The sequence below is a fragment of the Anomaloglossus baeobatrachus genome, chromosome 2 (assembly GCF_048569485.1).
Source record: "Anomaloglossus baeobatrachus isolate aAnoBae1 chromosome 2, aAnoBae1.hap1, whole genome shotgun sequence".
Classification (NCBI taxonomy): Eukaryota; Metazoa; Chordata; class Amphibia; order Anura; family Aromobatidae; genus Anomaloglossus; species Anomaloglossus baeobatrachus.
Window position 1 is genome coordinate 723,787,341 of NC_134354.1, and position 26,248 is coordinate 723,813,588.

At 47.6% G+C, this 26,248-nt stretch overlaps 1 protein-coding gene across 3 annotated transcripts in view; it reads right to left on the bottom strand.

Moving 5' to 3' along the window:
• ALOX5AP (arachidonate 5-lipoxygenase activating protein) overlaps positions 1–26,248 on the bottom strand; it is a 71,255-nt gene that overhangs the window by 43,300 nt on the left and 1,707 nt on the right. The window lies entirely within an intron of this gene.

A 26,248-nucleotide genomic window follows, 5' to 3' on the forward strand; every position in this document is an offset into this window, starting at 1 on the left:
TATATTGAGACAAAAGGAAAAAAAATTTCCAGCATCCACAGGCAGAAAATTCATATACCAAAAGGCTTTATTTCATCCAGACAAAAAAAAATAAAGAAAAAACATGTGTAGACAAGAGTCTACTCGTTTTGAGCAGAAACACCGCTCTTAATCATGACTAAAGGCCGCTTTACACGCTGCGATATCGGTACTGATATCGCTAGTGTGGGTACCCGCCCCCATCTGTTGTGCGACACGGGCAAATCGCTGCCCGTGCCGCACAACATCGCCCAGACCCGTCACACATACTTACCTGCCCGTCGATGTTGCTGTGACCGGCGAACCGCCTCCTTTCTAAGGGGGCAGTTCGTTCAGCGTCACAGCGACGTCTCAGCAGCGTCACTGAACCGCCGCCCAATAGAAGCGGAGGGGCGGAGATGAGCGAGACGTAACATCTCGCCAACCTCCTTCCTTCGCATTGCGGCTGGGAGGCAGGTAAGGAGAGCTTCCTCGTTCCTGCGGTGTCACACAGAGCGATGTGTGCTGCCGCAGGAACGAGGAACAATTTTGTTACTGCTGCAGTAACGATAATTGAGAATGGACCCCCATGTCACCGATGAGCGATTTTGCACGTTTTTGCGACGATGCAAAATCGCTCATAGGTGTCACACGCAACGGCATCGCTAATGCGGCCGGATATGCGTCACAAATTCCGTGACCCCAACGACTTCGCATTAGTGATATCGTAGCGTGTAAAGCCCCCTTTAGAGTACTGATTCCGCTTGAAATGCATAGACTCTTGTCTATACTTTAAAAAAAAAATAAAAAAAATCTATGGATGAAAATAAAGCCTTATGGTAACTGAATTTTCTGCCTGTGGATGCTGGAAATTTTTGTCCTTTTGTCTCACTATGTCTGCCTGGTGGCCGGTACGGGATTTCCATGCGCCACACCCTTATTGGATTTAGCACCTGGTGAGCTGTCTACTCCATTTTATTGGTTTAGCCCTATTAGGTAGCTTAAAAGCCAAATACTGAGAATAATTCCTCTGCTGGGTCTAGTTAGCACTATACCTATGCTACATTTTAGATAACTTAAGGGTACTTTACACGCTGCGATGTAACGATATATCGTCGGGGTCACGTCGGTAGTGACGCACATCCGGCGCCGTTACCGACATCGCAGCGTGTAACACAAACGAGCCACAATCAACGAGCACAAAAACGTGAAAAATCGTTGTTCGTTGACAGGTCGCTCATTTCCTTAATATCGCTGCTGCGACAGGTACGATGTTGTCATTCCTGCGGCACCACACATCGCTGTGTGTGACACCGCAGGAGCGACAAACATCTCCTTACCTGCCTCCACCGGCAATGCGGAAGGAAAGAGGTGGGCGGGATGTTTACGTCTTGCTCATCTCCTCCCCTCCGCTTCTATTGGATGGCTGCCGTGTGACGTCGCTGTGACGCCGCATGACCCACCCCCTTAGAAAGCAGGCGGATCGCAGGCCAGAGCGACGTCGCAGGGCAGGTAAGTCCGTGTGACGGGTGCAAACGATATTGTGCGACACGGGCAGCGATTTGCCCGTTTCGTACAACCGACGAAGGCGGTTACGCTCGCTTGCAATCTCGCTAGCGAGATCGCAGCGTGTAAAGTACCCGTTAGAGTTACGGGTAGATGGAGGTGCTCTACAGCAACAGACTGCATGATAATCTTCTAACTAGAAGGAACTTCACAAAGTGGAAATTACCAAATAAGCTTAGTAACTTACTCCATCTCGCTCACACCTTATTGTAGTCCAGCCCTTTCCCCGAGTTCTTGTCTCCATGTTATGTTCCTGTATTTTGTAACACGACCTTACAGCATTTCCCCTAATCCACGCTATGCTGTACATCAGAGGTCCCCAACCTTTCTCACCTTGAGAGCCACACTTAGATCTGAAAGAGGGTCGGGAGCCACATGAAGCTCTGAGAGAGTGTCGCGAGCCATATCCAACTCCTGAACCCCTCACAGTAATGATAGTTAGAGAACCCATTAGTGGTATTGTGGCGCCCTGGACAAGCCAGGACGTCACAGGCACTACACCAACACACCCCACACCCCGGTCAGGCACACCTAAGTCAAACAAAAACCCTTGTTGCCTCCCTCCAGGGGCTGATGTCCACACCAGGGGGTGGGCCAGGCGGTTGGTCCCGCCCACCGAGGAGTTCACAGTCCTGGAGGCGGGAAAACAGTAGTTAGTTGAGTGAAGTTGAGTGGAGTAGAGTTCTGGAAGTGAAGTGGTAAAGGAGCAGACTGACAGCGTCCGGGTGTGTGGCCTGGACGGAACAGCAAGGTTGGCAGACGGTGGTGACCATCTGCAGGAGAGGCCTATTGGAGCTAGCCGTAAGGACCGTGGACGGGCGGTGGCCCGGCGGTACCAGACCGGTACGCAAAGAGAAGCCAGCACCAACCGGCAGGGCTTACGGACCCCGACAAGGCTAGGAGTCGCCGCTGAAATTGTCAAATCCGTTAGCGAAGGGAACCTTCGGGGTTTCCCAGCAGCCAAGTCCCGATTGAAGGCAACAGTCCAACTGAGAGAGGGAAACACAGTCACCGCCAAGGCTACAGTTCCCAGGGCCAGAGCCTGTGGGCAAAAGGGGCTCCTTCAGCAACCTTCAAAGCTGGGGAGCGGGTTACCGGTGGGAACCCATTGGAACCGTACACAACACACAGGTGCAGGGAAAGGCAGTCACCATCAACCTGCCGGGAGGAGAAACACCGCAGCCGTCTGTGGGACCCGTCCATCCAGCCGTCTGTTTTACCGGAGACTTTGTGTTCATGATTAGCTGAGTGAGTACCACCGTGCCATGCGGTACAGCGCTGCCCCCGCGACCCTGCACCTCACCAGGCCCCGTAGCCCGCCTGCCATCCATCCCTACCCCTCACCGGGCCCCGGGACAACCAAACCCCCTACCAACGGAGGGGAGAACCAACATCCAAGCTGCTCCCTGTCATCGCTCCCGGGATCCCCGTCTAGAGCAGCAGTGGTGTCACAACCTCACCACAACCGTGGGTGGCGTCACGGACAATATCCCTAAACCACAACAAACCACCCCCTTTTCACTCACGGGCGAGGAACGCCGCTCGAGTCCCCGGGATCCGGCCCATCGCTCGAGCCACCGAGCAGCAGCAGTAGCCGGACCCGAGCAGTGGGAGAGCGCAGCGTCCCCTCCTCTGCCCGCGACAACTTGGCGTCACGAACAGGATCTTACCGCTCTGCCGTCTGGTAGAGGTGCGCCTTGTGACCGCCGGAGGTGTCCGGCCGAAAAATTTGAGAAGCCGCCATCTTGGGCGCGAAAAATCCCCGCTCGAGCGTCTCCTCGAGCAGTGGAGGCGCGAAAGCCGAAAACCCGCCCCTGTAGAGGAAGAGCCGGAAAAAGGCTAAGGGGGACTGATGGCGTTTGGCCGCATGTAGCCCACGGCTATAAAAGCAGGGACACCAGGACCCTGCGGCCATCTTGTTGCTGGTTCCTGGAAGAGGCCGCCGGAGCCATGTATATGCCATCCCGCAGCATCTTAGCCCCTGCGCCTGGAACCGCGGTGTGGGTGGAGATCCGGACCGCTCAGCTCCAACAACGGCTGCAGGTCAAAATGCAGCTCCTCTTGGAGGAGTGGGAGGCCGACATGGCGGAGGTTGTGGCGACCGTACGGAGACGCGAGGAGGAGGGAGTTTTGGAAGGGAGGGTGAGTGACCCACGCCCCTGTACCCCTAGTGGGTCGGTCATCGCGGCCGAGGGACCCGGTCCACGCCCGCTTGCCCTGCTACCTCCCCCGCTACCCGTGTTGGCTGCTGCTGCCCCGCCACTAGGCCCGCTACCACCGCCACCAGTAGCTGTACCCCGCACGTCCGCCCAGGCGGATCGGCCTGCAGCCGGAGCCCGTGACCGATCGGAACTGCTTTCGTGCAAGGTGCTGAAGCCTGAACCAGAGGCATCTGCGGAAACTTCCCCCGAGCCGGAGCCGAGAGGCCGCTCCGTGCAGGAGGCCCAGCGGAAGAGGACCCCTGCGCCCATCCCCCACACCTCGGCTGAGGTTGCGCTGGGTTGCCGCTGCAGGGCAGCACCCCAGGCCAAGTCACCGCGGGACCTTCCATCCAGATTGCCAGTGGTGGGCAGTGTCCAGAAGGTCTCGCGGGGCCCGACCCGTGCACCGGAGCTCGCAGCAACCCCGTATTGGGCCAGGGAGCCGACGCCGCTGGGCCCAGAGATCGCCGAGAGGGAGAGAAAGAAGGCGGAGTTGGTGGCCCGCACGATCCGGGAAAAGGAAAGCCTCCGTCAAGCGACCTTCCGTGTCCGGGGCCCACTCTACAAAGGGCAGGTGAGGCGGTTTGATGTCCGCCGGGGCTATGGCTTTATCTACAAGCCGGGCCTGGAGGCCGAAGTCTTTGTAGCCCGGTGGGATGTCAACGCCCACCTGCCGGAGGAGCACCCGGGTCGCAACCTAATGCCGGGAGACTTAGTGCAGTACACCCGGCACTGCGGGGAGAGGGGGTGGTTCGCGTTGGATGCAAAGCTGAGGGGCAGCCAAGAGGCCCGAGTGTCTACCGCGCCCCCTCCCCCAGCCGACACCGAAGAGTCCGATTAATGGCAGCGGAGCTCCGCTGCAAGTTGTCCCCGTTGGGACCACAAGTACCGTTTGAAAGTTGTGAATGATAAGAGTGATCAACCGTAGTTCACCTGATTGACTAACTTGATTCAAACCGGTCGTTGCCGGCAACTGTTGTCCCTGTGGGGACTGTCCTTAAACCAATGCGTAGAAACTGCTACGGACAAGCCCGAGAACTGGCAGGACAACCATGAACTTGTGGTCTGTAAATAAAACATGTTTTTTATGGCTTTACTGTTACCGCCTCCGGAGAGGCTGATTTGGAGGATGGGCCTGGAGGAAAGGGATGGCCCAGGCCCGCCACTACCGCAACCGGTGGCGATCCTCTGGGGGTTTCAGGGGTTCCCCATGGACGTGGGTCCCCTGAAAAGGACAGAACCCGCTCGGGTAACTTGTGCTGTACTGGGGTCAAGGGGTGCTGCCCGTTTGCTTAGGGGCAGCATCAGGGTCAGGTTGCTTGGGTGGGAGAGAGCGGAAGCCGTCACCGTTTTAGCAACGTTTAAGAATGTGCCTCCTGATGTGGGAAGATTGAATATACTTGTGTTTTATGTTTTACTGTTTATCTCTTTTCAGTTGTGAAAATAAAACTGGTGATGGACGGGCAGCCCGCGGACGGTCTGCATTTTACTAAGGGGGAATGTGGCGCCCTGGACAAGCCAGTACATCACAGGCACTACACCAACACACCCCACACCCCGGTCAGGCACACCTAAGTCAAACAAAAACCCTTGTTGCCTCCCTCCAGGGGCTGATGTCCACACCAGGGGGTGGGCCAGGCGGTTGGTCCCGCCCACCAAGGAGTTCACAGTCCTGGAGGCGGGAAAACAGTAGTTAGTTGAGTGAAGTTGAGTGGAGTAGAGTTCTGGAAGTGAAGTGGTAAAGGAGCAGACTGACAGCGTCCGGGTATGTGGCCTGGACGGAACAGCAAGGTTGGCAGACGGTGGTGACCGTCTGCACGAGAGGCCTATTGGAGCTAGCCGTAAGGACCGTGGACGGGCGGTGGCCCGGCGGTACCGGACCGGTACGCAATGAGAAGCCAGCACCAACCGGCAGGGTTTACGGACCCCGACAAGGCTAGGAGTCGCCGCTGAAATTGTCAAATCCGTTAGCGAAGGGAACCTCCGGGGTTTCCCAGCAGCCAAGTCCCGATTGAAGGCAACAGTCCAACCAAGAGAGGGAAACACAGTCACCGCCAAGGCTACAGTTCCCAGGGCCAGAGCCTGCGGGCAAAAGGGGCTCCTTCAGCAACCTTCAAAGCTGGGGAGCGGGTTACCGGTGGGAACCCATTGGAACCGTACACAACACACAGGTGCAGGGAAAGGCAGTCACCATCAACCTGCCGGGAGGAGAAACACCGCAGCCGTCTGTGGGACCCGTCCATCCAGCCGTCTGTTTGACCGGAGACTTTGTGTTCATAATTGGCTGAGTGAGTACCACCATGCCGTGCGGCACAGCACTGCCCCCGCGACCCTGCACCTCACCAGGCCCCGTAGCCCGCCTGCCATCCATCCCTACCCCTCACCGGGCCCCGGGACAACCAAACCCCCTACCCACGGAGGGGAGAACCAACATCCAAGCTGCTCCCTGTCATCGCTCCCGGGATCCCCGTCCAGAGCAGCGGTGGTGTCACAACCTCACCACAACCGTGGGTGGCGTCATGGACAATATCCCTAAACTACACCAAACCACCCCCTTTTCAATCACGGGCGAGGAACGCCGCTCGAGTCCCTGGGATCCGGCCCATCGCTCGAGCCACCACCGAGCAGCAGCAGTAGCCAGACCCGAGCAGTGGGAGAGCGCAACATCCCCTCCTCCGCCTGCGACAGTATAATGACAGCCAAAGCTTTTCCACAGATATCACACCAAGACAGTATACCAAGTTTCAAGGATACCTACCATACTCACCTTTCCAATCTGCTCCTCTACGTGGCGCTACTCACAAAAGTCCCCATCCGAAGACTTGCTCCTCATAGCTGTTTGCTAGGCCTGGTTAATGTATTAAGTATGAAGACAGATGCAAGCCACAAATTATGAACCCGTGAGCCACAAGTGGCTCCCGAGCCACAGGTTAGGGAGCCCTGCTGTACATGATGATAGTATTGTAGATTGTCTATATAATGTATCACTATATACTTGTCTTGTGTTTGATGTATGAAATTATAAATTATATTATATATAGTTTGCTAATAATTATGACAGAAGATATATGCAAAGGGATATGCTGATACTGTATTATAATCCACATATTTATTATTTATATATATATTTATAGGTTGGAAACCCCTTTCCAACCATGATGAATGGGTACCTCATAGGTTATAATGGGGTTAAAGATCTAAATTTTTCCCGTAAAGTTACTATAAACAATGAATTATCGTATTCTTGTGATGCATCTTTTTAAGTCAATGTCACAGACATGTTTGGTGCCCTTGTAAGCCTAACAACTTATAAAATACATTTAACATATAATTTATGGGGAAAACACAGCTCAGTGAGCAAAGAAACAAAGGGAAGTGTATGTAAAAATAAAAGTGGTATGGCTTTTATAATTATAATTGTGAGAAGGTGAAAACAAAACAAATCGTTAGGCCGTCTGAACAAGTGCATTCCCAAAATGTTCAAGATCTTTGAGAAATATCGAATGTATCCGCGTATTTTATATACGCCCATTGATATGTGTATTTAATGTATAAATCCATATGCACTGAATTAATATATTCATATTTTGGATAAGGTGGTGGGGCATCCTGGGGAGAGCCCAGACACACGTCCTGCCAGGTGCCCTTCACTCTCAGCATCCACCTAAGTATAAAAGGCATAGAGTTGGTAGAATCAGACTGACCCTAGTGCCAGGGCATTATTTAACTTAAAGGATACACAATAATCTTGTTGCATTTAGGAAGAAAAGAGTTTCACAAACACATCTGAGGTTTGGAAACTTCCGCTTGTGGCAGTTATGATTAGGTAAGAGGGAGCTTTGCTGACCGCATACATCCTTTCTAACAGTTTTGCAAACAGGACACTTCACAAATAAATGGGTTCTTCAAAGTCTCAATTTATGAAGATCGGGAAGGCAGCTTAGTTGTTGAGCGCCTACACCCTGCAGAGAGGGAGCAGGGGCATAAATGACCATATTACGAGTCATAATAAATCCTTGTAATTATAAATTAATCAGCTTGAATCCAGAACAACTAAGAAAATGGCTCAAACGTGTTGTAAAGTGCCCATTTCAGATAACTAGGATATAGAAGCCCTTCGGGATGAAATATGGAAGGATAAGAGCAATATAGAAGTCAATTGGACAAATGAGGCACAGTCTCTTCACCATGACATACATGTTCATCTTACAGAAGGACAAGGGTCATAGGCACAGGCCTCCTCATCCAAACCTCCCCATGCACAGTCCTCCCTAGCAAAACCTAGCCAGGAACAACAGGCCACCTCAACAAAACCTCCCCAGGAAAAACAGGTATCCTCAAGAAAACTTACCCAGGCACATGTCTCCTCAACAAAACCTCCCCAGTCACAGGCCTAATCAATAAAACATCCCCAGGAGCAGCAGATCACCTCAACAAAACCTCCTCAGGCAAAGGCCTCCTCAATAAAGCCTCCCCAGACACCGGCCTCCTAAACAAAACCTCCCCAGGAACAACAGGTCTCCTCAACAAAACCTCCCTAGGCACAGGCCTCCTCAACAAAACCTCCCCAGGCATAGGCCTCTTTAACAAAAGCTTCCCAGGCACAGGTCTCCTGAACAAAACTTCCCCAGGCATAGGCCTCATCAAAAAAAACCTCCCCAGGCATAGACCTCCTCAACAAAACCTCCCAAAGCACATGCTTCCTCAATTAAATCTCCCCAGGCACTTGCCTCCTCAACAAAACCACCCCAGGCACAGGCCTCCTCAACAAAACCTCCCCAGGCATCGGCCTCCTCAAGAAAACCTCCTCAGGCACAGTCCTCCTAAACAATACCTGCCCAGGTGCAGGCCTCCTCAATTAAACCTCCCCAGGCACTGGCCTCTTCAACAAAACTTCCCCAAGCACATGCCTCCTCAACAACACCTCCCCAGGCAGAGGCCTCCTCAATAAAACCTCCCCAGGCACAGGCCTCCTCAATAAAACATTCCCAGGCATCGGCCTTCTCAAGAAAACCTCCTCAGGCACAGTCCTCCTCAACAATACCTGCCCAGGCGCGGGCCTCCTCAATTAAATCTCCCCAGGCACAGGCCTCTTCAACAAAATGTCCCGAGGCACAGGCCTCATCAACAAAACCTCTCCTTGCACAGTGGTGTAACCTCAAGTTTGTGTAACACATCATTAATAATATTGGTGTACTCATATAGCACTGAGTGACATTTTTGGACCCCAATGGTCTCCATGACTCAGGTGAAACTAAAACCTCTGTATCCACCATAGTTGACTCTTTGCCCTTAAGCACTCTCTCACTAGTCACCTCTGGTGTAGTATACCTTTGCCCACTTTCTTGGGTGGCAGCTCCTTACCTCTCAGGGAACTAACTGTAAGCCATCATGCTTCTCTGCAGAGTTACTCAGACAACCATCACAAAGAAAAAGATTGGGAGTTTCTGACCCCTGTATATTTGCAACAGTATGAGTAAAAGCTCATGCTCAAGTTGTTTAATAATTTAGTAAATTTTATTAATCACAAAATTTCTAAAAAACAATTCATTATATCAGATATACTGAATGCACAATCAATAACCGTAATTCAATACATAACCAAAAATTGGATGACAGATAAGAAGTGTGGACACATAAAAAACCCAAAATAGGGAGGGAGCCGGAGACAGGGCATGCACAGGCCCAGACCAAATAATGGGGTAAGAAAGATATATATTATATTAGACTATTATCTGGTGCACTAAATCCAGTATATAGAGCAGTGAAGCAAAAATTGCGGCTGATATACTAAACAGACACTGGGTGGCGCTCAAGTACACAATACACGCCAGTCAGTCTGTGTATGCAGCAACAGATCTTAACCGCACAGTGCACCAGACTTACCCATAATATGTGAAGCAGTGCTCGGTCACCGGGTCCCTTCCCTCGCCCGACGTACGTTTCGAGGTAGATCTTCTTCGGGGGCCATAAGGGGAATAGGGAAAGATGTGTGCTTAAATAGGGTGCCCTGTGATGAGCGCAGGTGGTGGGCGGTTTTCCGAGCAGATGATCAGAGCCGTCCGACCATTCCAGGAGAGTCACGGGTAGGAGGAAATCCTCCTGACGTCATTATACCAATGCCTCTCCTTCTAAGGAAGCGTCATCGGGCAATGTCAGAGTAGGAACACCCACCGGATGCGCTCCTGGCCGCCATGTCGGATATTGGCAAAAGAAAGGGCAGCTAGATATCATGCAAAAAAATGCATATTAGCGCTGAGGAGGGAGTCAGACATATGTTAAAACAGCCGTAAATAGTTATAAGAGCAAATAGATATTATGAGAAGAATGACACAACAAAACAGGAGTATAGAAGTGTATACACACTCCAAAACTGTATACACCCCAAAGAATATGGAGACAAATGTACTCAGTTATGACCCCCCCAAAAAAAGGGCACAAATTATGTGTATCTCTAAATTATTAATACATAACATGAGAGGTATATATCATCATAGGGGAAGGTTCAATTTTAAATTGTTCTCCATAACTAGATTGATTCTTCTCAGTTGTATTTTCTCCACTTATTACTTTCTTTGTCCCTCTATCCGATTTATAGGCAGATAGTTTAAAAAAAGTCACAGAAAAAACACCCTGAAAGAAAAAGAAACAGCAAAAGAGGGAATTAAAAAAATGATTAAAAACACACATATATGATGAGTACCAGAGGATCCATTATATTTATAAAAATGGAGAAAAAGATAATTTCTCATTCAAACCATATGGGGCCATTGTCCCCAAACGAACGATCCAGCGGCACTCCATCTGCGCCAAAACTCGTTTTTTGTTACCTCCCCTTGATCCAAGATGAACCTGGTCAATACCTCTAATTTTGAGGTTCATGGGGTCACATTGGTGGCGCAGTTTGAAGTGGCGCGGGATCGTCCTAAGGGAATCAAGATCTTTTACTTCCTTTGCCGCAATTATATTCCGGACGTGTTCCCTGGTGCGGACACGCAATTCACGGGAGGTTAGCCCAATACAGACCAAGTTACAATCACACGTAGCATAATAAATAACATACGTGGTATTACATGATATGTAACTTCTGATTTTATACTCCCTTGAACCATCCGCAGTAGAGAACACGCCCCTGCGTACAAAATTACGGCATGCAAGGCAAGAACCGCAGGGAAAGAAGCCAGTTCTTGGGTTGCCACTTCCAAAGAGAGGAGGAATGTTTGGTACATAATGACTTGATACCAAGTGATCTTTCAGATTCCTACTCCTCCTAGCTGTCATAATTGGTCGATCAGTGATAGCATTTCTCAAAGACTGGTCAGTTTGTAGAACTGGCCAATGCTTTTTGAGAATGCATCTTATTGTATCCCACTGATTATTATACGTCGAGATGAACCGTATCTGGGAATACCCTGGTTCATCCCTCCGTACCCTAGGCAGCAATTCGACCCGTGAGGTATTCCTAGCTCTCTGGTATCCGGCCTTGATACATCTCCGGTTATATCCCCTCTCCAGGAACCTCTCACGCAGTCCACCAGCCTGATGTTCAAACAGATCATCATTGGAGCAAATTCTCCTTAATCTTAAAAATTGGCCCGCTGGAATAGCCCTAATGGTTGGGACCGCATGAGATGATGAGGCATGTAACAGGGCATTTACCGCCGTTTCTTTCCTGAAAAGGTCTGTCTGTATACACCCACCCCTGGTGTTCAGCACCCTGATGTCTAGAAAATCGATCGTGTCACCATCCGCCCTATGAGTCAACTTGATGTTAAATGGGTTATCATTCAGGTCTGCCATGAAGCTGTGCAATTCAGGAACGGTACCCCTCCAGATCATAAAGATGTCATCTATGTATCTGTACCAGCACTGCGCATGGGCTGCGGCCGGCACGCCGTCGCCGAAAACCCCCCTCTCCCAAAAACCGAGAAAGAGGTTTGCGTACGACGGCGCGCAGGCCGCGCCCATCGCAGTACCCCGTTCCTGGAGGAAGTACCGGTCCTTAAATAAAAAGAAATTATGTGTTAGAATAAAACGCAACAGCCTCAAGACCAGACACTGAATAGATTTATCCCAGTTGCTCATGGATAGATAGAACTCGACCGCCGCCAGACCATCAGGGTGCCTTATACAAGTGTATAAAGTCTCCACATCTGCCGTTACCAACAAAGTACCCTCGTCCACAGGGAGCCCATCAAGCCGTCGTAGGACGTCCGAGGTGTCCCTGACATAGGAGGGCAGAGTTTCCACCAGTGGATGGAGATAGTATTCAATAAATTTACACACTGGATCACTCAGCCCTCCAATGCCAGAGACAATCGGACGTCCCGGTGGCCATTCCAAATTTTTGTGGACTTTTGGTAGAAGGTAAAATGTTGGCACGACAGGATGCTGGGAAAACAGACCCTCAAAAACTTTTTTGGTGATAATACCCTTTGTTAAAGCCTCATCTAAGATTCCGAAAAGTTCAGCCGAATATTTTTCCAGAGGGTTACCAGGGAGTTTAGAATAGGATTCCTTATCCCTTAATTGTCTGAACGCCTTGCGTTCATACATAGATGTAGGCCAAATCACGACGTTCCCCCCTTTATCGGCAGGTTTGAAGACTACTCCCTCCATACTCTTCAATTCCTCCAAGGCTTTCCTCTGTGTGGAATTGAGGTTATGTTTGATACCCTCTTTTTTGAGGGACATGAGATCTTTCGTCACAAGTTTATTAAATATCTCAACCTGGGGAGATAACGAAAAGGGGGGAAACGTCGTAGATCTGGGATAGATGGACTTAGGAAACCTCTCTTGTTCCATACCTGTTGATTCAGCCTCTAGTTCCTCCAAAATTTTAATGGCTTCAAGTTCCTCACTTGTGAATGAGTGCGTGTTCAGATCTCTCCCGGCATGTAATTTGTGCAAGATCAGCTTACGGGAGAACAGATTCAGGTCCTTGATGACTGTAAAAAAGTCATAGTTAGTATCCGGGGCAAACGTTAATCCCAATTTAAGAACCTCCATCTGTGCCCCCGTTAACACATAATCAGAAAGATTTATTACCTCCAAATTGCCTTTCTTACTCCTTGTCTCCATTACTGGAGGAGATATCATCTTTCTCTTAGACCAATTAGATCCACCAGTCTTGAACCTATTCTTAGGCTATCTTGGACCACCCAATCTCTCAGCAAGATCCACGTCTGTACTCTTTCCAGCCAAAGTTTCATCCTCCATTGATGAAATAGAGGAGAATGAATGGGACCGAGACTGTGGCCCCCTATTTCTCCTCTTTAGATTTTTTCCCCATCTATAAACGTTGTTACTCTTATAGTCAATCGAGTCTCTTTGGTACTTTTTCGACTTTGTTGTTATTATCTCTTTTTCCCATTTCGAGAACTCTTTTTCTAGATCACCATTGAGTGCAGACATAGCTTCTTGCGAGAGGAGTGTGGATATTTTGCCCTGGATGGACTCAATTTCAGTTTCCAATGCTGCTATGGACTCCGTGTTGGCCTTAATGAGAAGACGTATAAAATTTCTAGAGCAATTTGTGGATACATCTTCCCACTCTTTTTTAAAAGAGTCATCAATACTTGGTAGAGTCGGAAAGATCTGAACACGCAAACCTCTTGGTATGAGGTTTTTACCAAGATATTTCTCCATAAACGTTTTATTCCACCAGATTCTAGTTTTCTGGTGCAGTAATTGTTTTAGCTTAACTATTAGCTCCTCTGAGACTCCATCATTTAAAATCAATTCAGTGTCCTCACAAAAAACCTGGTCAATTTTGGAAAGCCATGACATCTCACGGGCTTTATGGTCCATTTGCCCCTGACACACAGCTGTGAAAAAACACAGTAACACAGGATTAATTGCAAGAAAAAAGAGGAAAACGGACCTCATTATTACATCATTGGGTCACTCCCATAAACCGCATCAACCATCACAAAGAAAAAGATTGGGAGTTTCTGACCCCTGTATATTTGCAACAGTATGAGTAAAAGCTCATGCTCAAGTTGTTTAATAATTTAGTAAATTTTATTAATCACAAAATTTCTAAAAAACAATTCATTATATCAGATATACTGAATGCACAATCAATAACCGTAATTCAATACATAACCAAAAATTGGATGACAGATAAGAAGTGTGGACACATAAAAAAGCCCAAAATAGGGAGGGAGCCGGAGACAGGGCATGCACAGGCCCAGACCAAATAATGGGGTAAGAAAGATATATATTATATTAGACTATTATCTGGTGCACTAAATCCAGTATATAGAGCAGTGAAGCAAAAATTGCGGCTGATATACTAAACAGACACTGGGTGGCGCTCAAGTACACAATACACGCCAGTCAGTCTGTGTATGCAGCAACAGATCTTAACCGCACAGTGCACCAGACTTACCCATAATATGTGAAGCAGTGCTCGGTCACCGGGTCCCTTCCCTCGCCCGACGTACGTTTCGAGGTAGATCTTCTTCGGGGGCCATAAGGGGAATAGGGAAAGATGTGTGCTTAAATAGGGTGCCCTGTGATGAGCGCAGTGGGATACAATAAGATGCATTCTCAAAAAGCATTGGCCAGTTCTACAAACTGACCAGTCTTTGAGAAATGCTATCACTGATCGACCAATTATGACAGCTAGGAGGAGTAGGAATCTGAAAGATCACTTGGTATCAAGTCATTATGTACCAAAGATTCCTCCTCTCTTTGGAAGTGGCAACCCGAGAACTGGCTTCTTTCCCTGCGGTTCTTGCCTTGCATGCCGTAATTTTGTACGCACGGGCGTGTTCTCTACTGCGGATGGTTCAAGGGAGTATAAAATCAGAAGTTACATATCATGTAATACCACGTATGTTATTATGCTATGTGTGATTGTAACTTGGTCTATATTGGGCTAACCTCCCGTGAATTGCGTGTCCGCACCAGGGAACACGTCCGGAATATAATTGGGGTGTATACAGTTTTGGAGTGTGTATACACTTCTATACTCCTGTTTTGTTGTGTCATTCTTCTCATAATATCTATTTGCTCTTATAACTATTTACGGCTGTTTTAACATATGTCTGACTCCCTCCTCGGCGCTAATATGCATTTTTTTGCATGATATCTAGCTGCCCTTTCTTTTGCCCATATCCGACATGGCGGCCCGGAGCGCATCCGGTGGGTGTTCCTACTCTGACATTGCCCGATGACGCTTCCTTAGAAGGAGAGGCATTGGTATAATGACGTCAGGAGGATTTCCTCCTACCCGTGCCTCTCCTGGAATGGTCGGACGGCTCTGATCATCTGCTCGGAAAACCGCCCACCACCTGCGCTCATCACAGGGCACCCTATTTAAGCACACATCTTTCCCTATTCCCCTTATGGCCCCCGAAGAAGATCTACCTCGAAACATACGTCGGGCGAGGGAAGGGACCCGGTGACCGAGCACTGCTTCACATATTATGGGTAAGTCTGGTGCACTGTGCGGTTAAGATCTGTTGCTGCATACACAGACTGACTGGCGTGTATTGTGTACTTGAGCGCCACCCAGTGTCTGTTTAGTATATCAGCCGCAATTTTTGCTTCACTGCTCTATATACTGGATTTAGTGCACCAGATAATAGTCTAATATAATATATATCTTTCTTACCCCATTATTTGGTCTGGGCCTGTGCATGCCCTGTCTCCGGCTCCCTCCCTATTTTGGGCTTTTTTATGTGTCCACACTTCTTATCTGTCATCCAATTTTTGGTTATGTATTGAATTACGGTTATTGATTGTGCATTCAGTATATCTGATATAATGAATTGTTTTTTAGAAATTTTGTGATTAATAAAATTTACTAAATTATTAAACAACTTGAGCATGAGCTTTTACTCATACTGTTGCAAATATACAGGGGTCAGAAACTCCCAATCTTTTTCTTTGTGATGGTTGATGCGGTTTATGGGAGTGACCCAATGATGTAATAATGAGGTCCGTTTTCCTCTTTTTTCTTGTAATTAATCCTGTGTTACTGTGTTTTTTCACAGCTGTGTGTCAGGGGCAAATGGACCATAAAGCCCGTGAGATGTCATGGCTTTCCAAAATTGACCAGGTTTTTTGTGAGGACACTGAATTGATTTTAAATGATGGAGTCTCAGAGGAGCTAATAGTTAAGCTAAAACAATTACTGCACCAGAAAACTAGAATCTGGTGGAATAAAACGTTTATGGAGAAATATCTTGGTAAAAACCTCATACCAAGAGGTTTGCGTGTTCAGATCTTTCCGACTCTACCAAGTATTGATGACTCTTTTAAAAAAGAGTGGGAAGATGTATCCACAAATTGCTCTAGAAATTTTATGCGTCTTCTCATTAAGGCCAACACGGAGTCCATAGCAGCATTGGAAACTGAAATTGAGTCCATCCAGGGCAAAATATCCACACTCCTCTCGCAAGAAGCTATGTCTGCACTCAATGGTGATCTAGAAAAAGAGTTCTCGAAATGGGAAAAAGAGATAATAACAACAAAGTCGAAAAAGTACCAAAGAGACTCGATTGACTATAAGAGTAACAACGTTTATAGATGGGGAAAAAATCTAAAGAGGAGAAATAGGGGGCCACAATCTCGGTCCCATTCATTCTCCTCTATTTCATCAATGGAGGATGAAACTTTGGCTGGAAAGAGTACAGACGTGGATCTTGCTGAGAGATTGGGTGGTCCAAGACAGCCTAAGAATAGGTTCAAGACTGGTGGATCTAATTGGTCTAAGAGAAAGATGATATCTCCTCCAGTAATGGAGACAAGGAGTAAGAAAGGCAATTTGGAGGTAATAAATCTTTCTGATTATGTGTTAACGGGGGCACAGATGGAGGTTCTTAAATTGGGTTTAACGTTTGCCCCGGATACTAACTATGACTTTTTTACAGTCATCAAGGACCTGAATCTGTTCTCCCGTAAGCTGATCTTGCACAAATTACATGCCGGGAGAGATCTGAACACGCACTCATTCACAAGTGAGGAACTTGAAGCCATTAAAATTTTGGAGGAACTAGAGGCTGAATCAACAGGTATGGAACAAGAGAGGTTTCCTAAGTCCATCTATCCCAGATCTACGACGTTTCTCCCCTTTTCGTTATCTCCCCAGGTTGAGATATTTAATAAACTTGTGACGAAAGATCTCATGTCCCTCAAAAAACAGGGTATCAAACATAACCTCAATTCCACACAGAGGAAAGCCTTGGAGGAATTGAAGAGTATGGAGGGAGTAGTCTTCAAACCTGCCGATAAAGGGGGGAACGTCGTGATTTGGCCTACATCTATGTATGAACGCGAGGCGTTCAGACAATTAAGGGATAAGGAATCCTATTCTAAACTCCCTGGTAACCCTCTGGAAAAATATTCGGCTGAACTTTTCGGAATCTTAGATGAGGCTTTAACAAAGGGTATTATCACCAAAAAAGTTTTTGAGGGTCTGTTTTCCCAGCATCCTGTCGTGCCAACATTTTACCTTCTACCAAAAGTCCACAAAAATTTGGAATGCCCACCGGGATGTCCGATTGTCTCTGGCATTGGAGGGCTGAGTGATCCAGTGTGTAAATTTATTGAATACTATCTCCATCCACTGGTGGAAACTCTGCCCTCCTATGTCAGGGACACCTCGGACGTCCTACGACGGCTTGATGGGCTCCCTGTGGACGAGGGTACTTTGTTGGTAACGGCAGATGTGGAGACTTTATACACCTGTATAAGGCACCCTGATGGTCTGGCGGCGGTCGAGTTCTATCTATCCATGAGCAACTGGGATAAATCTATTCAGTGTCTGGTCTTGAGGCTGTTGCGTTTTATTCTAACACATAATTTCTTTTTATTTAAGGACCGGTACTTCCTCCAGGAACGGGGTACTGCGATGGGCGCGGCCTGCGCGCTGTCGTACGCAAACCTCTTTCTCGGTTTTTGGGAGAGGGGGGTTTTCGGCGACGGCGTGCCGGCCGCAGCCCATGCGCAGTGCTGGTACAGATACATAGATGACATCTTTATGATCTGGAGGGGTACCGTTCCTGAATTGCACAGCTTCATGGCAGACCTGAATGATAACCCATTTAACATCAAGTTGACTCATAGGGCGGATGGTGACACGATCGATTTTCTAGACATCAGGGTGCTGAACACCAGGGGTGGGTGTATACAGACAGACCTTTTCAGGAAAGAAACGGCGGTAAATGCCCTGTTACATGCCTCATCATCTCATGCGGTCCCAACCATTAGAGCTATTCCAGCGGGCCAATTTTTAAGATTAAGGAGAATTTGCTCCAATGATGATCTGTTTGAACATCAGGTTGGTGGACTGCGTGAGAGGTTCCTGGAGAGGGGATATAGCCGGAGATGTATCAAGGCCGGATACCAGAGAGCTAGGTCGAATTGCTAGTCGAATTGCTGCCTAGGGTACGGAGGGATGAACCAGGGTATTCCCAGAATAGGGTGCCCTGTGATGAGCGCAGTGGGATACAATAAGATGCATTCTCAAAAAGCATTGGCCAGTTCTACAAACTGACCAGTCTTTGAGAAATGCTATCACTGATCGACCAATTATGACAGCTAGGAGGAGTAGGAATCTGAAAGATCACTTGGTATCAAGTCATTATGTACCAAAGATTCCTCCTCTCTTTGGAAGTGGCAACCCGAGAACTGGCTTCTTTCCCTGCGGTTCTTGCCTTGCATGCCGTAATTTTGTACGCACGGGCGTGTTCTCTACTGCGGATGGTTCAAGGGAGTATAAAATCAGAAGTTACATATCATGTAATACCACGTATGTTATTATGCTATGTGTGATTGTAACTTGGTCTATATTGGGCTAACCTCCCGTGAATTGCGTGTCCGCACCAGGGAACACGTCCGGAATATAATTGGGGTGTATACAGTTTTGGAGTGTGTATACACTTCTATACTCCTGTTTTGTTGTGTCATTCTTCTCATAATATCTATTTGCTCTTATAACTATTTACGGCTGTTTTAACATATGTCTGACTCCCTCCTCGGCGCTAATATGCATTTTTTTGCATGATATCTAGCTGCCCTTTCTTTTGCCCATATCCGACATGGCGGCCCGGAGCGCATCCGGTGGGTGTTCCTACTCTGACATTGCCCGATGACGCTTCCTTAGAAGGAGAGGCATTGGTATAATGACGTCAGGAGGATTTCCTCCTACCCGTGCCTCTCCTGGAATGGTCGGACGGCTCTGATCATCTGCTCGGAAAACCGCCCACCACCTGCGCTCATCACAGGGCACCCTATTTAAGCACACATCTTTCCCTATTCCCCTTATGGCCCCCGAAGAAGATCTACCTCGAAACATACGTCGGGCGAGGGAAGGGACCCGGTGACCGAGCACTGCTTCACATATTATGGGTAAGTCTGGTGCACTGTGCGGTTAAGATCTGTTGCTGCATACACAGACTGACTGGCGTGTATTGTGTACTTGAGCGCCACCCAGTGTCTGTTTAGTATATCAGCCGCAATTTTTGCTTCACTGCTCTATATACTGGATTTAGTGCACCAGATAATAGTCTAATATAATATATATCTTTCTTACCCCATTATTTGGTCTGGGCCTGTGCATGCCCTGTCTCCGGCTCCCTCCCTATTTTGGGCTTTTTTATGTGTCCACACTTCTTATCTGTCATCCAATTTTTGGTTATGTATTGAATTACGGTTATTGATTGTGCATTCAGTATATCTGATATAATGAATTGTTTTTTAGAAATTTTGTGATTAATAAAATTTACTAAATTATTAAACAACTTGAGCATGAGCTTTTACTCATACTGTTGCAAATATACAGGGGTCAGAAACTCCCAATCTTTTTCTTTGTGATGGTTGATGCGGTTTATGGGAGTGACCCAATGATGTAATAATGAGGTCCGTTTTCCTCTTTTTTCTTGTAATTAATCCTGTGTTACTGTGTTTTTTCACAGCTGTGTGTCAGGGGCAAATGGACCATAAAGCCCGTGAGATGTCATGGCTTTCCAAAATTGACCAGGTTTTTTGTGAGGACACTGAATTGATTTTAAATGATGGAGTCTCAGAGGAGCTAATAGTTAAGCTAAAACAATTACTGCACCAGAAAACTAGAATCTGGTGGAATAAAACGTTTATGGAGAAATATCTTGGTAAAAACCTCATACCAAGAGGTTTGCGTGTTCAGATCTTTCCGACTCTACCAAGTATTGATGACTCTTTTAAAAAAGAGTGGGAAGATGTATCCACAAATTGCTCTAGAAATTTTATGCGTCTTCTCATTAAGGCCAACACGGAGTCCATAGCAGCATTGGAAACTGAAATTGAGTCCATCCAGGGCAAAATATCCACACTCCTCTCGCAAGAAGCTATGTCTGCACTCAATGGTGATCTAGAAAAAGAGTTCTCGAAATGGGAAAAAGAGATAATAACAACAAAGTCGAAAAAGTACCAAAGAGACTCGATTGACTATAAGAGTAACAACGTTTATAGATGGGGAAAAAATCTAAAGAGGAGAAATAGGGGGCCACAATCTCGGTCCCATTCATTCTCCTCTATTTCATCAATGGAGGAAGAAACTTTGGCTGGAAAGAGTACAGACGTGGATCTTGCTGAGAGATTGGGTGGTCCAAGACAGCCTAAGAATAGGTTCAAGACTGGTGGATCTAATTGGTCTAAGAGAAAGATGATATCTCCTCCAGTAATGGAGACAAGGAGTAAGAAAGGCAATTTGGAGGTAATAAATCTTTCTGATTATGTGTTAACGGGGGCACAGATGGAGGTTCTTAAATTGGGTTTAACGTTTGCCCCGGATACTAACTATGACTTTTTTACAGTCATCAAGGACCTGAATCTGTTCTCCCGTAAGCTGATCTTGCACAAATTACATGCCGGGAGAGATCTGAACACGCACTCATTCACAAGTGAGGAACTTGAAGCCATTAAAATTTTGGAGGAACTAGAGGCTGAATCAACAGGTATGGAACAAGAGAGGTTTCCTAAGTCCATCTATCCCAGATCTACGACGTTTCTCCCCTTTTCGTTATCTCCCCAGGTTGAGATATTTAATAAACTTGTGACGAAAGATCTCATGTCCCTCAAAAAACAGGGTATCAAACATAACCTCAATTCCACACAGAGGAAAGCCTTGGAGGAATTGAAGAGTATGGAGGGAGTAGTCTTCAAACCTGCCGATAAAGGGGGGAACGTCGTGATTTGGCCTACATCTATGTATGAACGCGAGGCGTTCAGACAATTAAGGGATAAGGAATCCTATTCTAAACTCCCTGGTAACCCTCTGGAAAAATATTCGGCTGAACTTTTCGGAATCTTAGATGAGGCTTTAACAAAGGGTATTATCACCAAAAAAGTTTTTGAGGGTCTGTTTTCCCAGCATCCTGTCGTGCCAACATTTTACCTTCTACCAAAAGTCCACAAAAATTTGGAATGCCCACCGGGATGTCCGATTGTCTCTGGCATTGGAGGGCTGAGTGATCCAGTGTGTAAATTTATTGAATACTATCTCCATCCACTGGTGGAAACTCTGCCCTCCTATGTCAGGGACACCTCGGACGTCCTACGACGGCTTGATGGGCTCCCTGTGGACGAGGGTACTTTGTTGGTAACGGCAGATGTGGAGACTTTATACACCTGTATAAGGCACCCTGATGGTCTGGCGGCGGTCGAGTTCTATCTATCCATGAGCAACTGGGATAAATCTATTCAGTGTCTGGTCTTGAGGCTGTTGCGTTTTATTCTAACACATAATTTCTTTTTATTTAAGGACCGGTACTTCCTCCAGGAACGGGGTACTGCGATGGGCGCGGCCTGCGCGCTGTCGTACGCAAACCTCTTTCTCGGTTTTTGGGAGAGGGGGGTTTTCGGCGACGGCGTGCCGGCCGCAGCCCATGCGCAGTGCTGGTACAGATACATAGATGACATCTTTATGATCTGGAGGGGTACCGTTCCTGAATTGCACAGCTTCATGGCAGACCTGAATGATAACCCATTTAACATCAAGTTGACTCATAGGGCGGATGGTGACACGATCGATTTTCTAGACATCAGGGTGCTGAACACCAGGGGTGGGTGTATACAGACAGACCTTTTCAGGAAAGAAACGGCGGTAAATGCCCTGTTACATGCCTCATCATCTCATGCGGTCCCAACCATTAGAGCTATTCCAGCGGGCCAATTTTTAAGATTAAGGAGAATTTGCTCCAATGATGATCTGTTTGAACATCAGGTTGGTGGACTGCGTGAGAGGTTCCTGGAGAGGGGATATAGCCGGAGATGTATCAAGGCCGGATACCAGAGAGCTAGGTCGAATTGCTAGTCGAATTGCTGCCTAGGGTACGGAGGGATGAACCAGGGTATTCCCAGATACGGTTCATCTCGACGTATAATAATCAGTGGGATACAATAAGATGCATTCTCAAAAAGCATTGGCCAGTTCTACAAACTGACCAGTCTTTGAGAAATGCTATCACTGATCGACCAATTATGACAGCTAGGAGGAGTAGGAATCTGAAAGATCACTTGGTATCAAGTCATTATGTACCAAAGATTCCTCCTCTCTTTGGAAGTGGCAACCCGAGAACTGGCTTCTTTCCCTGCGGTTCTTGCCTTGCATGCCGTAATTTTGTACGCACGGGCGTGTTCTCTACTGCGGATGGTTCAAGGGAGTATAAAATCAGAAGTTACATATCATGTAATACCACGTATGTTATTTATTATGCTACGTGTGATTGTAACTTGGTCTATATTGGGCTAACCTCCCGTGAATTGCGTGTCCGCACCAGGGAACACGTCCGGAATATAATTGCGGCAAAGGAAGTAAAAGATCTTGATTCCCTTAGGACGATCCCGCGCCACTTCAAACTGCGCCACCAATGTGACCCCATGAACCTCAAAATTAGAGGTATTGACCAGGTTCATCTTGGATCAAGGGGAGGTAACAAAAAACGAGTTTTGGTGCAGATGGAGTGCCGCTGGATCGTTCGTTTGGGGACAATGGCCCCATATGGTTTGAATGAGAAATTATCTTTTTCTCCATTTTTATAAATATAATGGATCCTCTGGTACTCATCATATATGTGTGTTTTTAATCATTTTTTTAATTCCCTCTTTTGCTGTTTCTTTTTCTTTCAGGGTGTTTTTTCTGTGACTTTTTTTAAACTATCTGCCTATAAATCGGATAGAGGGACAAAGAAAGTAATAAGTGGAGAAAATACAACTGAGAAGAATCAATCTAGTTATGGAGAACAATTTAAAATTGAACCTTCCCCTATGATGATATATACCTCTCATGTTATGTATTAATAATTTAGAGATACACATAATTTGTGCCCTTTTTTTGGGGGGGTCATAACTGAGTACATTTGTCTCCATATTGTTTGGGGTGTATACAGTTTTGGAGTGTGTATACACTTCTATACTCCTGTTTTGTTGTGTCATTCTTCTCATAATATCTATTTGCTCTTATAACTATTTACGGCTGTTTTAACATATGTCTGACTCCCTCCTCGGCGCTAATATGCATTTTTTTGCATGATATCTAGCTGCCCTTTCTTTTGCCCATATCCGACATGGCGGCCCGGAGCGCATCCGGTGGGTGTTCCTACTCTGACATTGCCCGATGACGCTTCCTTAGAAGGAGAGGCATTGGTATAATGACGTCAGGAGGATTTCCTCCTACCCGTGACTCTCCTGGAATGGTCGGACGGCTCTGATCATCTGCTCGGAAAACCGCCCACCACCTGCGCTCATCACAGGGCACCCTATTTAAGCACACATCTTTCCCTATTCCCCTTATGGCCCCCGAAGAAGATCTACCTCGAAACGTACGTCGGGCGAGGGAAGGGACCCGGTGACCGAGCACTGCTTCACATATTATGGGTAAGTCTGGTGCACTGTGCGGTTAAGATCTGTTGCTGCATACACAGACTGACTGGCGTGTATTGTGTACTTGAGCGCCACCCAGTGTCTGTTTAGTATATCAGCCGCAATTTTTGCTTCACTGCTCTATATACTGGATTTAGTGCACCAGATAATAGTCTAATATAATATATATCTTTCTTACCCCATTATTTGGTCTGGGCCTGTGCATGCCCTGTCTCCGGCTCCCTCCCTATTTTGGGCTTTTTTATGTGTCCACACTTCTTATCTGTCATCCAATTTTTGGTTATGTATTGAATTACGGTTATTGATTGTGCATTCAGTATATCTGATATAATGAATTGTTTTTTAGAAATTTTGTGATTAATAAAATTTACTAAATTATTAAACAACTTGAGCATGAGCTTTTACTCATACTGTTGCAAATATACAGGGGTCAGAAACTCCCAATCTTTTTCTTTGTGATGGTTGATGCGGTTTATGGGAGTGACCCAATGATGTAATAATGAGGTCCGTTTTCCTCTTTTTTCTTGTAATTAATCCAGAGTTACTCAGACAGTAGCAGGCACAAACCACACTGCTCCAGTGCTCCAGTGTACAGCGTCCTCATCCCTGTCTCTTCAGACCCTAATCCCAGGCGTAAATGCTCTGGTTGCCATCCCAGTTACTCATTTACACATGCTTTTTTCAGCAGTGCAACTCCTTCCTGCTTTCCTGTGCTTTGCTTTTGACCCATAGTAGCGAGAAAACAGGGAATTTGGCTGCATCAGTGCCCAGAAACATCTACATCGCAGCATAGGGAAGCGAACGTCATTGCTTTGTGACACACATAGTACCACAAATGCAGAAAGAAAGTGTCACGGGTGACAGACAGTCCTGTGGTGTCCGACTGTAGAAGGTCACAGCATTTGGCTGCACAAACTGCTCCCTGACCTTCCACCATTCCTGCTTGGGTTTCATCCTTTTCCCTTTAGGCCCCTGGGTGTTATTCAGCCTGTCAGCTGCTGTTCATCAATACTTTAGTTGTTTATATATAGCTTCACTTCCTATTACAGTAGTCAGTGCTGGTGATATTTGGTACATCTTTATCAAGTCTTCAGTTCAAGCAGTCGGCTTGCATACATCAGGAGAATCTTGAGGGTTGTTGCAGCTTCTCTCCCTGTGACCTCTAGAGATAAGTTGTTTGTGGCTTTCCCTTGTTTGTTATCTCTGTGTTTCGTTTAGTGCCAAGTGGGACTGACAAAGAGCTCATCCCATCCGCTCCCTACCTAGGGCCCAGATCAAGGTCAGCCTAGGGTCAGGTATCCACCTTGGGGCATAGGTGCGGAATCTAATTAGGGCGGTGAGGGACCCCAGGGCCCAGCGGTAGGCTTGCTAAGGGGTCACCATCTCCCCCTTCCCTAGACACAGGGTGTCCCTTCCCTTTTCAATCATCGTTCACTTGGTATTTCCCCATACCTAGCAAGACAGGAAGTCACAAAAAATCCAATTGGTTCAAACTTTTTGTGACTTGATGGATTGTGTGATCCCAGTCACTGCATTGTGCTGTTGTAGCCGTGGCATACAACGATCTTTACCAGTGATGCGCCAAATTCTCCATGTAGCCCAAGTCTTAAATGTCACCTCCAAAATGCAAATTCAGCTAATTAAATATTTATATAATGGGCTTAGGTAAAAAAAAATTATATCCTGTTCCTGCGCTGAGCATGGACACTGAAGGAGCCCAGAGGCACGCTCACAGTATCAGAGTGGACACGCACTTAGTATGGGTACGGGTGTGCTGTGATCTCGGGATCACTGTGTGCACCCACAATGCGAGTGTCGCGGGCGGGGAGGAGGGTGTCAGCACACTACGCTCACCCCTTCTGCTCGGGTCCGGCGGCCGCTGCTCAGTGGTGGCTCGAGCGGTGGGCCGGATCCCAGGGGTTTCTCGAGCGGCACTCCTCGCCCGTGAGTGAAAGGGGGTCTGTTGGGTGTGGGGATGATGATTGTCCGTGACGCCACCCACGGTTGTGGTGATTTCACCACCGCTGCTCTATACGGGGCTCCCGGGGATGGTGATGCGGAGCAGCCAGGTGTTGTGTTGCCCCTCCGTGGGTAGGGGTTGGTGATCCCGGGGCCCGGTGATGGTTTGGGAGGTGCAGGGCCTGGTGGGCGCAGGGACGCGGGGGCAGCGCTGTGCCTTGCGGCACTGTGGTACTCACTCAGCCTGAGACGTTGACACAGTTATTACGGTAAACCAAACGGCTGGTAAGACGGTCCCACGGACGGCTGCACTTGCTCTCCCGGTAGGTGACGGTGATGTCCCTTTTCCTAGCACCTTTGTGCTTTGTGTACTTGTTGGTTGCGATGGGTCCCCACCGGTAACCCGCTCCCCGGCTTCAAGCTGGACCGGGGGAGCTCTACTCTTTGCCCGCAGGCGCAGGCCCTAAGAAACTGGTGCCTTGGCGGTGGCGGTGTCTCTTCTACACTGGCTGGGCTGTTGCCTTCAATCGGGACTTGGTTGTTGGGGGATCTACGTCCCCTTCACTGACGGATTCGGCAAATTATGGCGACTCCAAGCCTTGCCGGGGTCCGAGAGGCCCCTGCCCTGGTGCTGACTGTCCTTCGGAACA